The sequence below is a fragment of the Thermobia domestica genome, chromosome 5 (assembly GCF_964235325.1).
Source record: "Thermobia domestica chromosome 5, izTheDome1.hap1.1, whole genome shotgun sequence".
In the NCBI taxonomy this organism is placed as follows: Eukaryota; Metazoa; Arthropoda; class Insecta; order Zygentoma; family Lepismatidae; genus Thermobia; species Thermobia domestica.
Genome location: NC_137458.1, coordinates 322,827,978 through 322,846,543, shown reverse-complemented (window position 1 = coordinate 322,846,543; position 18,566 = coordinate 322,827,978). Strand labels below are relative to the sequence as shown.

The 18,566-nt window shown below is 35.4% G+C and overlaps 1 long non-coding RNA gene across 1 annotated transcript in view; it reads left to right on the top strand.

Annotated features, from left to right (window-relative positions):
* The window catches only part of LOC145686828 (uncharacterized), a 429,047-nt gene that overhangs the window by 323,447 nt on the left and 87,034 nt on the right, over positions 1-18,566 (top strand). The window lies entirely within an intron of this gene.

Sequence of the window (18,566 nt, the reverse complement as noted above, 5' to 3'; positions counted from 1 at the left end):
TTATTATTATTATTATTAGATACAGAGAAATAGTAAACAATATCATTGCATTACAAACAAGTATGATAATGAAAAGCAAAGTGAGGAAAAAGAAACAACAATTATATTTTTAAAAAGTTTTGACATTCTACACATCGTTTAAGCTATCAGCTACTTTCGAATTTGTCCATATAGTTTATTTTAATTTAGTTTTGAATCCGTAATGACTAAACAGTTTTTCATTCCGTAATAGTTTAAACCGAACACTATTTTTGAACCGAAAGGGATGCGCACGAGACGAGTCGAGACACGGCTCTTCCAATAGAGAAATATACATTTTTCGAGTCGACACATCACTTTTACAGCACATATTCGAGACGAAACAGCCACAAATCTTGTCTCGTGCGCATCCCTAACTATTTTTTTCCCGCAACTTAGATGTAGAATAAGCGAGCATGGGAAAACGGATACAAGTCTCCTCCAAGTGAACTTTGTGGTGGACAAACACCGTGCTCGTGGGTTTTCTCGGGGTTCTCCCGTTTCCTCCCACTTTCTTCATTCCATCATTTCACTCATCTCTCATCATCACCGTCTCCTTTAGCCTTACCGGCATAACCGTGGGACGTAAAACTTAAAGATTTCATTTCATTTCATTTTCAAAACGGATACATATTTCTGGGCGAATACTATGAAACAAATATGAAAAAAAAAAAATAGGAGGGCAGAAAAGAGTATTTCCAAGATCCCGTGTTTTGGCTAGTAATCTAGTATTTGAAAATAAGCTCGAGTCTTGGATTTGTAGAGTCGATTGAGCCATTTTCTTTACAGATCGAAGAAAGTGTCGAAGAGAGTATGGTCTCTGTCATCAGTTGTACGGTCTGTTTCCAATAATTTGGTTTGTAGTCAGTAGTAGATTGTGTTTTTGAGAGCCAACAGACACCTAAAGGTAAACGTTGGGTTTCCAACAAGACTAATCACTGACCTTTAACTGTATGTAAGATCGAAAGAGAACTATTCTGTCATAAAGTTAAGGCAATGATAAGCTGTTTTCTGCTGCAAAAATGGTCCACTTCGGTAATGAATTAAAATTGATAGATGTATCGCATTTTGCGATACTTTTTTTTCTAATTTTTAGGATTTTGTGTAGCAAACTGCGATGAGATATCGCTTAAATAAAACTATATATAGGGTACAGCGGGGTAATTCGAATAGGCGGGGAATTTGAATAATGTTAAGCATTTTGCCAACTGGAGTGGAAACGCGGCTCGCCATGTTAGTGAATCTGTGGTGGATTTGTAGGTGGTGGTTTGCAGAAGTCGTTCTCAGAAATACAAATTATTCCTCCGATTCTGAAGGCTTATACGATTTTTTGTTTGTTGCAAGGTAAGTACGAATGTGTGTATTTTTAGGTCGTTATAATTTTCAACGTTGTTTCCTTAAGCTTTCCTTATTATTAACTGGATAAAATGAAACCGCTCTGGATTATATTCGTATCAGTAGCATGTGGGGCATTGATATAGTATACGCTGGCGTAAACTAATCAGTAGTTTTCATACCACGTTCTGAATGGAATATTCGTCGACTGCGGGGCAATTTGGATAATTCAAAACGGGGCAATTTGAATAGCAGTGAAATTAAAACTATAGACCTACTATTTTATATTTGTTTGTCAAAAGCGAAAGCTTCTAGTGTTAACAAAGAAACTGCGAATTCTTATTTTGACTTACTGTAAAATTAATGAACGAGTATGATCTCCATAAACCATCGTAACCATATTTATAATATGGATGAAAGTAATCTTCCTCTAAATAACAGACACCTAAAATTTTTGCAGAAAAGGGTAGAAAAGAGGTGGTAAGTTTAACATCTGTTGAGCGAGGAGAAAATGTAACGCTGATAGCATGCTGCAATGCCAGAAGGTCTTTTATACCTCCTGTAGTAATATTCAAAGGCGTACGCCTAAGTCCGGACTTTAAAACCCAAAATCTCACTCACAACTTTTGTCCTTAGAGTTCTACCAAAGTCATGACATCGAAATGCTTTACCTACCTCCAGACACAACACACGTATTATAACCACTCGATCGCTCTGTTTTTAAGGCCCTTAAAGCCAATTACCACCAAGAGGCAACTATCTGGATTCACTAAAACCCGAGGTCAGTTATTAGTAAATCTCAGTTCTGCATTTTGTTCACTGAAGCCTAGAAGTGCACAGCTTCTGTTGGACTGGCAGTTAATTGGTTTTCATATACTGGTATCTACCAGTTTAGTTCATAAGCTATTGAAGAATTTCGATTCTCCCCTTCGGAAACGTATGGCCTTATTATACATTTTAAGGAGCAGTCTTCTCGGGAAGAATATCTTAACAGCGCGCCTTTATTTTGTTGGTTATTCATATTACCCCACTCGTTATTCAAATTGCCCCTTACATTTACGTTTTTCGAAATTTCGGCGGGGAAATTGAATACCCAAATTTCACAATGATGTATCTCAGACACTATCTTAAGAAAACTTGTTAAGTAATAGTAAGGTTCAAAGTTTTTGTTCACAATTTTATATTTGAATACCAATTACAGTTTCCGAGATATATGAGAAAATATCTGAAATTATTCAAATTACCCCGCTGTACCCTATATAGATAGATAGATAGATAGATAGATAGATATATTAATGCTTCTGTAAATTTGAACATCTAATGGTGACAATGCAATATAACAGTAACATCCATTCATATCGGTACTTCTTTTTTTCTTTTTAACACAAGAACACGTTGTTTACTGCCAATATCTTTAACCACTTCTCTTCAAATGTCATATATAATATGTGTATGGATATGTAAGTTATCAGATTCTCCCGTTTGACATATGACTTAACCATTAGTGAGGTGAAATTTTGTGTGTGTGAAGTTCTAACAGGACAACTCATCTTCTAGTTGTCTTTCCTTTTCCGCTAAAGAAAAAAAAAAGGAAAGTTGACGATAATGGAAAACCATATGAAATGAAACCTTTATCCAGCATGTCAAAACTTATCTTTGGGGTTCATCTTCATATTCAGTTCTTTGAAAGAATAACAGCTGATTTTTTTTTTTTTTATCATATGAGCGTGAATTTTTACCTTTCTTTTCCATAACGAAAACCCTGCCAAAATAAAAATTTTACTTTTTTTTTAAGAATCCTAGAAGCACGTAATATAGAAAAGTAAGACTTTCTTGGAACGAAAAGCAGGTGAGACGAAAGGGGAGGGGGCAAGTGTTGTCATGCTCTAACCCTATATTTTTTTCAGCCCCCTCCTCCTATCTTGAAGAAAACACTTGTAATTTTTCTGGTTTCTTTCCAGTTATACAACCCTTTCATTCTTTTTTCTTCATTTTCTTATTTTTTTTTCTCTTGGGGGATAGGAGGATGGGGTGGAAAAAGAGATCCACAGTGCTAAAGGAAACAATGTCATAAATTTGGAGATAGCTATCTCTCCCGTTGAGAATCACCTGCTACGCTTCTTTCCGGTCCAAAAGACGATACGAATCGCCCAAAGCAGTCAGTCGCTGGAAGAAGCGCAACCAACATACACAGATACTATATGCTGATAAATGAAATAAAATAAAATAAAATAAAAAAGAGCGAAGCGAAAAACTCAAAAAAAGAAATGCCATGACGGAGTGTGGAAGAAAGAAAAGAACGTAAAAATAATAATCTTCAAGTAGCATTGAGGAAAGGCTTGTAATAACAATATATTAAACGAAAAAGAAGAATCCAAACCAACACACAAAAGCAAGTAGAGTTACGGGATACAAGAAGAAGTCCAGCTGAAAGTAATATTTTACATGGTTGCCGGGCACTGGTAAAATACCTTTGGAAATTAGAATAAATTTTTACTCTAAAAGGCGAATAAAATGTACGATAGTATGGCGCTTGATGCTATATAAGAAAAATTAAGAAGAAAATTTAAATATATATTTAAGAGACGGAAGCAATTGTAAAAAGAACGGACAATTTTGTCAGTTACATAAGTTGAAATTCATTGGGGAGGTTCCAAGTAGAATCTTGTTTAGAAAATACTGCTGGGAACAAGCCAAACATTTATGAATCTAATACTGTATTTTTTTATTATCTTCAGTTTTTAATATATTATTTCCTTGTATAATCAAAGCATACCTTGAGAGGCAAAGTGGCCCACCTCTGGTGGTAGTAGTTCCTAGTTGAATCCCAAACCAAATTACTTTGCAGTAGACAACATCATATGCTTGAGTTTTCTCCATTATCTCCCGTTTCCTCGCACATTCCCATTCCATCAATTGTATCACTTTCAACAATCACCTATCTTCTTTAATCTGAAGGGAATAACCGTCGAAAGTTAGTTTTCTTTTTTAAAAAATAAGACTGTATATGTTGTTTGTCTCTTTCCTGTTACTGTAGAAACTTCAAGGTCGTGAAGTTTATATCCAATGAGTATAATAATATATTTGAAAGCAAATATTAATACATTTTTATCCAGAATTGTTACATATAACTTTAGATGCGTGTGGCAACCCTGCTTAAAGAATTTTCTTGTGTGAGGCAGGTGTAAAATGGTAGCAGAGAGTATTAATGCTTGCGGGTACTTGAGAAAGACTCTCTGCACTTGTTGACTAGAATAAAGCCCAAAAAAGGCCTCCAGCGACATTAAGAAACACTGTGACGGAGGAGCGGGGGGGGGAGGGGGTAAGGGAAGATTATGAAGAAAAGTTTGCCGGCAATTTACCGGAGCGATACGCATTTGCCTCCACTTTTCATTACGTCACGACCATTAACGTTTGAGATAAGCCATCAACAGTTGAAGAAAAGAGACTGACGGATAAAATCTTTTTATGTTTTATACCCGAAGGCCACGGTAGGACATTCATTTTATATGGGGTTTCTGTGAGGCATTGTTATGTATTTTTACTAGAATATAAGTAATTATAAAAGAACACACCGTTTTCTTTAACCTTAACAAATTATATATTTGTATTTCAATTTCCCCTGAATAGACATTGCTTTGTCGCTATGTATAGCAAAGGTTTCTTCTCCATATTAAACTTACCGAGTGTATCCAACCTCCGGGATGAGTCTAATGTGCTTGCCTTTGATTCCCGATGGATAGGATTCATAGGATTTTTCTCTTTTTCCGCGTCATCGTTATTGGCAGGTCTGAACGATTTCAATGAAGAAGTGGTGAGTTTTGGTCATATTTGCGTAGTATAATGTCTCCGATGATCGTAACATTTTAGTGAGTGATTTTTGAAGTAATGGATACATCAAAGGTTGCAAATTTTGAGAATCACGTCGTAAAGTTTGATGTAGGGCAAGCGCGTTAAAATCCGTAACGAGTGAGTTAGAGAAATACAGGATGGACATAGTAGGAGTTCAGGAAGTTAGGTGGGAAGGAAATGGATCTGTGAATTCCGGAAATTTTGCGTTCTTTTACGGGGAAGGAAATAAAAATTGCCAGTTAGGAACAGGGTTTTTCGTTCACAAACGAATACTACCGGCAATTAAACGGGTTGAATTTGTTACTGACAGACTTTCTTTTATTACTCTTAAGGGACGTTGGTGTGATATAATTGTTTTAAACGTACATGCCCCAACTGAAGATAAGGATGACGATATAAAAGACAGTTTTTTACGAAGAAGTGGAACGGATATTTGACCAACTGCCGCGATACCATATGAAAATTCTATTAGGGGATTTCAATGCGAAGGTAGGACGAGAGGATATTTTCAAACCGATTATAGGGAACGAAAGTCTGCATAAGGAAAGTAATGACAACGGTGTTAGACTCGTGAACTTTGCAACATCCAAAAACCTAATCGTGAAGAGTACAAATTTCCCACATCGCGATGTTCATAAATACACTTGGACATCAGCAGACGGAAAAATACATAATCAAATTGATCACGTTTTAGTAGACAGAAGAAAGCAATCTAGCATAATTGATGTCCGGTCGTTTCGAGGAGCTGATTGTGACACTGATCACTACCTGGTAGCAGCGATAATACGAGAGAGATTATCGTTGAATAAAGGTAATATTCAATGTCCGAAAACGGAGAGATTTAATTTAAAGAAATTAGAAGACAGTCAGGTAAGAGAGGAATACCAGATTGAAGTTTCGAATAGATTCTCGGTTTTAGAAGATTCGTAGTGCACTAGCGTTCAGGATACTTGGATTGAAATTAGAGATAGCATTAAAATTTCTTCAAAAGAAAAATTGGGACATGCGGAAATACGTAGGAAAAAACCATGGTTCGACCAGGAATGCATAAAACTAGCAGAGAAGAGAAACAGGCAAAATTACGCTGGCTACAAAATCCGAATGAAATAACTACAGAAAATTTCGCAGATATCAGGCGGGAAACTTCCAAAACTTTTAGAACAAAGAAACGCGATTTTTTGAAAGCTAAAATTAAGGAACTTGAGGATAATAGTAAAAATAAAAACATTCGGGACACGTATAAGGGGATCAGCGAATTTAAGAAAGGCTATCAACCTCGTGCTTATATATTAAAGAAAGCTGACGGTACTGTTCTCACTGATACGGATAGCATCTTAAATAGATGGAAATATTTCTTTGACGATTTGCTGAACACGCAGCCAAAAACTAATGTGCATGGAGAAAAAGAGATACACACCGCAGAACCGTTTATTCCAGAACCCAACCGAATAGAAGTAGAGACCGCTATAAAGAAATTAAAGAAACACAAATCTCCGGGTGTAGATGAAATTCCGACTGAGTTAATTTTAGCTGGTGGCGAAAAATTGTGGAACAAGATACACAAACTCATTTTCCTTATCTGGAACAAGGAAGAATTGCCACAAGAGTGGAAAGAATCAATCATTGTTCCAATTCATAAGAAAGGCGACAAATCTGACTGTAATAATTATCGAGGTATTTCTCTTCTGTCAACATCCTATAAAATCCTTTCAAACATTCTATTAGCAAGATTGACCCCATACGCAGATGAAATTATTGGAGATTATCAGTGCGGATTTAGACGAAATCGATCTACTATCGACCAAATATTTAGCATTCACCAAATACTCGAAAAGAAGTGGGAATACAATACCCCGGTACATCAATTATTTATTGATTTTAGAAAGGTGTACGACTCGGTTAGGAGAGAAACATTATACAACGTTCTTACAGAACTTGGAATACCGAGAAAGCTAATTAGATTAATTATGATATGTTTAAATGAAACCCAAAGTAAAGTTCGGGTAGGAAAATTTTTGTCCACGAGCTTTCATGTCGAAAATGGCCTGAAACAAGGAGATGCGTTATCGCCATTATTATTTAACTTTGTGCTGGAATACGCCATAAGAAAAATCAAAGATAGCAACCAGGGCCTAGAGTTGAACGGTATTCACCAGGTTATGGCATATGCTGATGATGTAAATTTAATAGGTGATGATAGGAGAACAATAGAAAGAAATGCAGCAGAGATCTTATTAAACGCTTGCAGGGACATGGGTTTAGAAGTAAATGCAGAGAAAACTAAATACATGGAAGTGCGTCGGGACCGGAATACGGCAAATTGTGGATGCGTTAAAATATTAAATAATACTTTTAACAAAGTGGATAGTTTCAAATATTTAGGATCAATATTAACAGAGGAAAATCATATTCACGAAGAAATTAAATGCTGACTAAAAGCAGGGAATTCGTGTTACTATTCGGTTCAAAATCTCTTGTCGTCGCGAATTCTGTCGAGAAATTTGAAACTTAAAATATACAAAACGATAATCATGCCTGTTGTTCTGTATGGTTGCGAAACATGGTCGCTTACTCTGAGGGAAGAACATAGACTGAAAGAATTTGAGAACAAGATCCTTAGACGAATATTCGGACCCAAGAGGAACGGGAATGGGGAATGGCGGAAATTTCATAACGAGGAACTACATAATTTATACGGTTTACCCAACATTGTTAGGATCGTCAAGTCTAGGAGGCTTAGGTGGGCGGGTCATGTAGCTAGAATGGAAGAAAGTAGAAACGCTTTCAGCGTCTTGACTTTAAGACCAATCGGAAAACGATCATTAGGAAGACCTAGGCGCAGATGGGAGGACAATATTAAGATGGATCTCGCAGAGATAGGAATACAAAGTAGAAACTGGATCCAATTGGCTAAGGATAGATGTCAGTGGAGAGCTTTCGTGAACGCGGCATTGAGCCTTCGGGTTCCATAGGCCATAGAGTTAGTTAGTTATTAGGAATAAGGACATATTTTAGTATCATTATCATAATAGATATTCTGCCATTATTGGCAAGTCACGTTCCGCAACTGAGAAACTTCCATGTTCTATGGTCTTCTGTTAACCTCTTTGTCTTCACGTACGATTTTTCTGTTTTGATATCGTCCATCAATTGTAGTCTAGTTCGCCCCTTCCCTCTTTTTTTCAGCTAATCCTAGTACCCGTTTTACTTCTTGCTGATGATTGTAAGTTATACAGAGAAATATCGTGTTCCCATGACACGATTCCCCTACAAGAAGACATAAATTATCTTATAGACTGATGTTTAAATGTGGCACTTGAAACTTAACAGCAAGAAACTTGACAGCACTACCATTATTCTGAAAAAGTCTCCTTTTTCTTCTACATACCATATTAATGATTCCCCTATCACACATTCTGCTATTCATAATGATCTTCGTGTCATCTCTGATTTGAAACTCACGTTCTCTGACCACAACTCCTCAATAGTTAAGAAATCAATGCGTATATTTGGGTTTCTTTCCCGATTTACTGAACTATGCACCGTGGTATCATTAGCAACATTTTATAAAACTCTAACAGCGCCCAAGATCGAATATTACTCTCCCATATGGCCTATGGCCGCATCCATACATCTCTCTAGACTTGATGCTATTCTGAATTTCTTTATTGCTATAATAGGTACGCTGTTCTGTTCCCGCACTTTGAATATTACCTAAGGAGAAACTTTTGCGATATCTTAATACCCAGACTCTGGGAGAAAGCAGAAATATCTCTGACCTGAAATTGCTTCATAAGATAGTTAATGGGAACTTAAGATTTGAAACCCTACTTCAAGAACTATCCTTACGTATCCCTTCCCGCAAAACCCGGAATACTCACCTATTCCCTCTTGCCTGCCCTAGGTTTGCAATTATACAGAGGTCTCTTTTTACAGAATATCGAACTATTATAATCATCTAACAACTGATGTAGACATATTTTCGAGCCACTCGGTGTGTTTAAAAGAGTAATTAAACACGTGTTGATCAAATAATATTACCCACATAGCGGGAAGTCCGAGATTGATCCGCAATGGACAACTGGACATCCCGGGATCATCCGAATTTGCTCCCGGGATATCAGATGTCCGCTAATATCCCGGAAAACAGGATATTCAACGGAACCTGAAAATGAGATGTCCGCTGGTAAATTGGGGTTTAATGTAGTCCTGGGTATGTCCGGCCGTGGAATTTCCCTGGGTTCTCTGTCCCATCCGGGACGTCCCGTGGACATCCTAAATGGAATTTCTTTAGGACGTCCCATGCAGGACGTCCATGGAATGTCTACTCATTGTCCCGATAATCCCGGTCACTATATGGGATAATTGGGATTAAAATGAGATGTCCTAGGGACGTCGTGTGCTATGTGGGATTTTCGCGCTCTTTGTTAACACTTCTGTGTTATTATTGTTGATTTGTTATTTTTTTATCCTTTCTCATTTTCTTTTCCTGTTCGTAAACATTTTTCTGTGTTAAATTGCAAAATTATGCTGTATTTGGGAATTTGTTCAATAAATAAAATTCTGCTCGGGTTACTAGTAACCCTTCGGGAACGATGTGACTCCTGCGGTCCTTGGTTCGATCCCAGCTCGCACCAAGTGAACTTTGTAGTGAACAAACACCGTGTGTGTGGGTTTTCTCGGGGTTCTCACGTTTCCTCCCACTTTCTGCATTCCAGCATTTTATTCATTTCTCATCATCACCGTCTCCTTTAGCCTAGCGAGCGTAACCGTGGGACGTAAAACTTAAAGATTTCATTTTAAATGTGACTCCGCAAAAGCGAATTGAAGTTGACTGACGACGTAATAATAAGAAAGAAACCTTCATTTACATAATAGAGCAGTTAGTTAGTATATCATTTACTGTACTGAAAAGAGCGACAAAAATCTCTGCGTAAGATAACTCTGTTTTCCTTATTGTTGATAACACATGTTGAATAACGCAGTTAAACTTGGAAGACCTTTTTTTTTGGTTTTGTCTTGGGTAAAAATTATGAGTGAGTGATCTGCATTTCAACACAGAATACGGTAGAATATTACGTTTAAGCACGCATGATGTGGCACAGTAACACAGTTCAGTTCCTTAAGGAAAGTAATTGAAGGAGAACAAAAAAAAAAAAGAAAGTTTACAAAATCAGTAATGTGATAATTATAATTTTTACTATCACTTTTAAAATAAAGTATTACGTAAAATTTAAAGACGTCATTTGCAAAACACTTAGAAGACCTGGTTAAATTACAATGAAGCTTAACATTGTTTTTATATGAACTGTATTCTTCACTTACAGGGCCGGTATTATTTAATAATGATGATTTGTCATTTACGTTGCCAATGGTTCCTCGTAACATACGAAATATTGGGTCGATGTATAAATTCGTGCGGTACTTATATTTTATATTTTATTTTTATTCTGTTGTTCTGTTAATTGAAATGCCAATACAACATACACATAACATTAACATATTCTACGAGTGTAACAAAATGTGTACATACATTTTACTGTCACTCACATTAACTCACAATCCCTCAGTGATGTATTCATCTCCACTATCTATGACCTTCTGCCAACGTTCAGGTAGCAGTTCAATGCCTCGCCTGTAAAACTGTTTTGGTTTTGACTGGAAGAAATCTGTTAGTCATTGGTTAAGAGAAGCTTTTCTGTGTTGTTCTTTCAGTAATTGCTTCATTTCCATACACTGCACAAATTGTTCCTGCAGCTTCTGCTGCACTGGATCCTCGGTTAAACTTGAAGAGTAGAATATGACAGAAATGATCACTTTTCTCAACTTCCCATTCCATATTAGATTTTCTGAAATATATACAAAAATACGTTCACAATCAAGAAAATCTGTGCCAAACTACATAAACAACGAAATAACGATAAACAATCGCTTCACGCCACATTGTTGCCAACCCAAAAAGAAAACCGCACGAACTTATGCATCGACCCTATATCAGGGGCGGCCCCCCAGAAGAGGTAACTTTCTTATTTTATATATATAAATAAAACCCATACCAAAATTTGGAGCCCTTAAAAGTAGCAGTATGACAACCCACCGCCCTCCCCCAGAAGTCGGTCCTGGATCCGCCCCTGCCTTATATTTATAGAAAAAGAAAGGTTGTTTATTACAACTTATTGTGTATTGTCTAGTAATATACAATATGTATCAAAAGTCCCTTACTTCCCTTTTAAAATCAACACGGATGTAGTTTCATTGAATGCGAGATGGACAATACATATGTTATGAGTCACTTGAAACTCGTTTTTATTTTCTGAAACAGGAATTATGCACTTACACTTATGGTCTTCACTCATTCGTATATAGGACCAATGAAATATCTTCTAGTTTTATGTCCCAACAAGGCATTTTATTAATGGAAATGAATCACTATCGAATAAAATTAGTGCAATGAGAATGTAGGACATTAAACGGGGGAACGTCGAGAAAACCAGACACAATGTTGTTCAGGTGAAACTGTCATGGCTTGAGATGAGAAAAGGATCTCTTACACTAGAGGGAAGCGCTCTATCACTGATCTGTGTTCCCTTATAATATGTAATCAATTTATGATTAAATAAGCAAAATCAACGTAAAATTTTGAAGTATAAATTCAACTCACTCATTTATTTTCCGCTGAACTAGTTGTATTACTCAAGCCTGATTAAGTGTCTGACGTATACCTACTAAAAATAATACAAAATTTACCACTTTTCTTTTCCTGTTTTTCATAAGCGAAAGAGAATAATGAAATGTAACTTACCACAAGCATGGATAATGTTATTCTACAACAGAAAATATGAACCTAAAGAATTTTCAGTATTTTCATCCATAGAAATTACAGTGTTGCCAGAATAATATTCTCCCAAAATCTAAGTTAAGGCAGTAACTAGAGGAATGAACTCATCTGCATTTGTTTACACATCATGTTGTTTTGGTATCCTGTGAAGTACTTTTTAAATAACATTATTATTTAATTTTAATAACTCTACATTAAAACTATTTTGTATATTACTAACTAAATACAACTATTATTTAAAAAGTAGTTCACAGGATTCCAAGACAACATAATACGTAATCAAATGCAATTGAGTTCGTTCCTATAGTCTCTGCCTTAACTTAGATTTTTGGAGAATTGTTATTCTGGTAACACTGTATTTCTATGGATGGAAACACTGAAAATTCTTCAGGTTCATGTTTTTAGAATTGTATTCCATTAATTTCTTTCACTTATGAAAACAAGCAAAAGAAAAATGATAAACTTTGTATTATTTTTAGTATGCCAGGCTCTTAACATTAATTAATGAAAGGCTTCTGACAATGATAGTGCATAAATTGATTATTTGTATAACTATATGCAACAGGAACTTCATATAGTAGAATGTTGAACCGATAATTCTGTAAAGCAAATTTTCTGAATCGCCTGATGACTGACAGAACACAGTACTGTAACTTCTCACTTATAGGTGAGGAAATATTTTTCTATGGTCATTTTACATATGGTCTAGTAAGTATAGTTAATATTTTGTGCTTCTTTGTATTTCTATGGTTCCTTGAATTCATTGTGGGAATAACATTTTTGATCGACTCACAGTGGGCTGAAATCTCATAAGCGGTTAAAATATGAAAACGCTGTCCAATTTGCCTGATATTATGAACATCGGTATTAAAAGTTGCTGATAAATATTATGAGGTTAGAATTCAATAATTCAAAATGGCGAATCCAGTCCCTGGTACCAAGAAAGCCTTCGCCAGTTGGCTTTTGGCTTTCTACGCTTGCACTTGAAACGCATGCTTTCATACAATCTGCCTTTTGTTGTACTTGCAAGCGATGCTTTAGACCTTTGCAGGGCGTCATAGCATCATTGGCCGTTCTTTGGCTATTCACTTGACTTGACTTGTAAAACGCTTGCGTCAAGCTTGAATGCAACACTGAATGCAATGTTGCTTCCATGTAACTTCCTTACTGGAAACAAGCTTGCGGCATGCTTGCACGTTTTCAATCAAGCTGGATGCAAGCTTGGCCGACTTCCAATTCAAGCTTATAGCAAACGGTAGCAAAATATTTTAAATATTCTCCAAATAGGCTGAAAACTAGTTCATTATATTTTTGAAGTCACTGATAACGATTGTATAATCAGAATTTCACACCCAAAATGGTTACAGAGTAAACTGCAATGTAACATAACATATATAATTATTATTACTGCAGTTTCAAATTACTAATAATTCTTACAAATTGATAGTCTTAACACCTATTGGTAATACATTTTGCAAGGGCACCTATGAGCAGCTGTTTCTTTTGTGAATTATGTTTGCTTACATTATTGCGTGTGTCGTAAAATCAATATGTAGATAGAATTGTCCGTAATTCATTACTGTTTTGCTGCATTTACCTACTTTTGTTCTTAATTTTTCTTAATCTGCCTGCTCCACAGGTATAAAAAAGGGACGGATGTTTTAACGAAAATTGAGACTTCAAACATTCTACTAGCGATCAAAGATCTAAAAATCTCAAATCGATTTTTTTTTTTACTTTTGACCAGTTTTTTTTTAGATTTTTAGCCTACCAGACTACTGAAATTTTTCTGGTTTTTAAAATAACTTTAGTAAAAACCTAATTCACACCCACTGTTTGCTACCGTGTAATACAAAATGCAGGCAAAACTATAAATGCAATTTCTCTGAAACATTCAAAATTTATAATGCGTTAATTGATTTGATATGTGCTGTAAAGATTTCTAAAATATTGATAATTATACTGGGCCTAAAGGATATGCAACCAAACATGCATCATTGTGTTTGAGTTAACTATTTTCCAGGATATAATCACATCATATGTAATAGTGCATACATTTGAGAATTTTATTTATTTAATAATTTTTATATCTTAAAACTCTCATGAAACACAACCGAAGCACTAGACATTGCCGAAAAACAGCAACAATCGAAGTGCTCACATGTCATTAAAACTATTTGTGTAAGCAGACACCACACGGAACATATTATATTGATCCACGCGGACCTAAAAAGTGGCGTGATACATGAACACTAAACTTCGGGCTCTGATCTTTTTGAGATAGGTAATATTTTCTGATTAATTTGATTACGATCAGTCTTGGCTAAAAGATAAATGGACGTAGTATTTCATTTCAAGTGAGCAAAAGCCACACAAGGTAGACATTTTCAGGATAGATTTACTACGGGGCAAAACTCTACTATCCAACACACTATATATAATATATAAGTACAGAAACTGTAAACATGTTATATGGTGCATGCTATCTTTATATGAGGATAGTGTTGTTTTCTTTTTCTTAAATACGTCATTGCTAAAGCAATATAGTGTCAGAATTATTGCATTACAAACTGTATTGTAGTTGGAAAATTGGCGTGCGGTCAAGACCAGGAGATTGTAATATTAGGATAGCGATAAGCTGCACAAAATAACATACATACATACACTGCAACACAAAGTGTATATATATATATATATATATAAAGAATGATAGCAAACGAAAAGAAAGAGCTATTTCTCCCAATCAGATAACATCTTATGTGCTTGTACTGTTTCCAGGATAGATTTCATTCTCTTAGCGGCGCCAGACTTCTGAGTTTGTTCTTAACCAACGGAAAAAATAGACGACAAAAATGAAACAACTACTGCATCCTGTGTGGATATGTGTTTATTTACAAGAAATTTACCGTAGTGAATTGCAAATAGTTGTTACGTATAGACAGAACCTCCTGGATAATACTGTAGGACAGCGTTTCCCAAACCTTTTTCAACTTGCGGCATACTACGGGCGTTACTTGGATTCTCGCGGCACACTTATAGATATTATTATTTGTAAATATAAAACACAGTGGTATTTTTTCTGTGATTATTGATCTCCTCACTGAGAAGAAAGCTCTTTCACTGTTTTTTCCCTTTGGTAAATCATTATGCTTATTTTTCATTCTAATTTAAAAATAGAAAACAATTGCAATGAAATATTGGATTCTGGTTTCTAAAATACGCTTTATTTTTAAAAACTGTATCCAACCTTTTACTAAGAAGGAAGATCACTAAATAACGAACGAACAAACAAATCTCTTTACTTTTTAAAACACAAATGTAGGTAATTTGTCGAAAGGATTTAATGGATATTTTAAATTTTCAAGTTACGAAATAGTCTGCAATAATAAAGAAGCAATAATGGTCATAACAATTATAACAAATACTTTTTTCACCATTAGAAATGTACAGAACAGTAACCCGTATGAAACTTAAAAAATTTAGATTCATAGTAGAGGTTCATAGTAATGTGAAATACAAATATACTTTTTTCCCTACGTTTTGCAATTTTATTGCTATAAAATTAATAATTTTGTTTCGATTCCTCGCGGCTTAAGGAACTAATATTTATTTATTGAAAGAGAACACAACAGTTATCACGCCCAATTACAATACTCACCTTTCATGTTAGAATTTCAGATTTAAAGTTTGTAAACAAGTTATCATAATATCTAATGTAAGTTGCACTCATCATCAAGATTGGTGACGGCATATTATCCGTGCTTTTGTACTATGATGTAAATAAACCTTATGTATATTAAATTTTATATTTTTGGTGAAATGTAAATTTTTGTATTTCAAAAGTAAAAAAAAAAAAAAAAAGCTCGTTTCCTAGAAAACCAGAAATAACAGAAACTATAAACGAAAGTGAAGCGAAAATAGTAATGGAAATAGAAAACAAACAGGTGAAAACCAAAAACCGATGTGTAAATAAACTGCTGCCGAGATGGACAAGGGGTCGTTCTTCTTCAGTCAGTCGGACATTTTCGGTGGTCTTTATCATGTGGCTATAGTCTGTCGGTAGGACCTGAGGTCTTGAACGGAGCAAAAATGGCATTCAGTTACCAGGGATTACCATCCACAATTCTGTAAGTTATACCTTTTGCCTTGATATTTGTTATGTTAAAACTTAAAAGAAGAAATTCTGGGAATGCGAAGGTTTTCCGCCAACTGCGCAATACTCTGATTTAATCCCAAATTTCAAATATTTATATCTGTTAAGATTTGTGTATGTCTTCTTGCAATTGTAAGTGATCATATTGTTAACATTGGAAATTAATGTCAATAACTCCAATGCCAAAGCCAAAGAAGAGAAGTGCTTGTTAAGTAAAATAACTATTGTGTAACAAAATAATAATAATAATAATAATAATAATAATAATAATAATAATAATAATAATAATAATAATAATAATAATAATAATAATAATAATAATAATAGAATCAAGTTTTTTTTAGAAAAAAACGAAACTTCGCGGAAGAAGTTTATATAGACTGTGTATAATGCTATCCATGTTGTACAGTCCGCAGCAAAAAAAACCTGCGTAAGTTTTTTGTGAAAAGAAGAAGTCTTTTGCTCCAATATAAGTGTGCAGGGGAGGACGAGGAGGTTTCTCCTGGGTGATTCGTGCTACTTAGATTCCCTGCGCTGTTAGGCGTAGTTTCACAATAAACATACATGCTCATGTTGCAGGTTTTTTTGCTGCGGACTGTACCAAGTATTATTTTATATTAAATAATCAGTTCAAAATAGCTCATATTAAGGTTTGGCCCCACAATGCATACTTGACTACAGAACCTCAATTTACATGAAAAATAGATATTTCGGAAAAATTATACATATAAATAACAAATGAGTTTCGTTTCGCAGTGTGAAACTACGATAGAATTCCAAACTATGTGAATTCAATACTCAAATCAGAAGTAGTAGATACGAATTTTCGTTACCATTTGGCTACACATTTTTTTTTTTTTTAATCTTGCCTATTGAGTTTGAAGAGTATTAACTTCAGGTATTGTTCATTGTGGTTATTTGTGTACCTACTTTCTGCGATGGTAGAGCAGCTCTTGCCCTCTAGTGACAACTCTGGTGAATTTTACGTGGAAGTAGTCTGTGGATTTGTTGTTTTGCAAGCAGTGCCGGAAGCGGACAGAAAAGGTTAGTGAACCGTTAAGGGTTAACTATTAGTTGCAGCAAATTAATAAGATTAAAGATAAAACCTGCTCCTTGGACACTGAATCCATACCAAAAAGCGGCCATTACTTGCTGTCTCTTACTCTTTTAAGATATATGGAGATTAATATTGAAACCGGAAGTGGACCATGTCTATCACTTCCGGTTTAAATAAAGGAATAAAATCAAAAGTAAAACATGTTATTGCGAACTGAATCCAGATCAAAAATTATTTTATAGCTATCTATTTCCACTTTATCCATTATGCCATTATTGTTGTAACCGAAAAAGTCGTAAATTTTCACTCTTGGAACGCTGAATCTGTGCCGAGAAAATGTTTTTCGATACCTCTTACCGTTTTTAGTGTATGGAAATCAGTATTGAAACCAGAAGTGCCAGCAAATTTCTTTCACTTCCGGTTTCCATATAGTATTGCTGAAGTGATGATGATATGTTCTCCTGAGACGTTGAATCGATTGCAGAAAACGTTTGTCTCTATCGATTACTGTTTTTGTTATATCGTGATAAACGTTGAAACCGGAAATGGTCATCTTGAACAACTTCCGGTTTGAATATAGTGTGAAGTAGCTGTGTATTAGATGTGAAGTGACCATGTGATAATTGTGTAAACTCTTAACTTAATTCGCTAAATTCAATTATTTTATTAAATTGCATTATCAACGACAGAATCATGAACTTTTGAAAATCCAAAGGAGAAAAAAACTTTTATTAAGATTGTATATTCTCAGACAGCCTCTGTAAACACATATTTGTTAATAAACACGACTAGTTTCCTGATTGCCTTTCCTCATACCTTCAAGCATAGCCTGATACTTCCCCATTCATTGAACTCCTAAGTCATCATTCTTCAGCCAAACAAAACCACGGAGGACACATCAACAAAGGGGTATTCGCCACAAAGTTAAATAAGGTGCAGGATCATCGGACGTAAGCAGATCAACCGTTGGAGAACAACCAGCTCCGTGCCTCGAGAATATCATTCTGCCGGTTCATCACCGTAGACATGTTTTGAGTTGGACAGCAGAGTAGTGGCATAAAGGCGAAGAAGAACATTATGGCAGAGACGTATCACAGAGAGGATTCAGTTCAGTTCCAGTCCTAGCAGTCCAACACGATTCAGTTCCAGTTGTTGGATAATACCAGAACATCCAGGTTCCTCCAGGGCAAACCCTTCAATCGTTCCAGATGACCAGGATGACGCCAGCCTCGTTGGAATTATCAGGCTAGTGCTCTTCCTTTATTTCTTAATCATATCCTTCTCTCTCTCACCTATCTCCCACAACTAGTCAT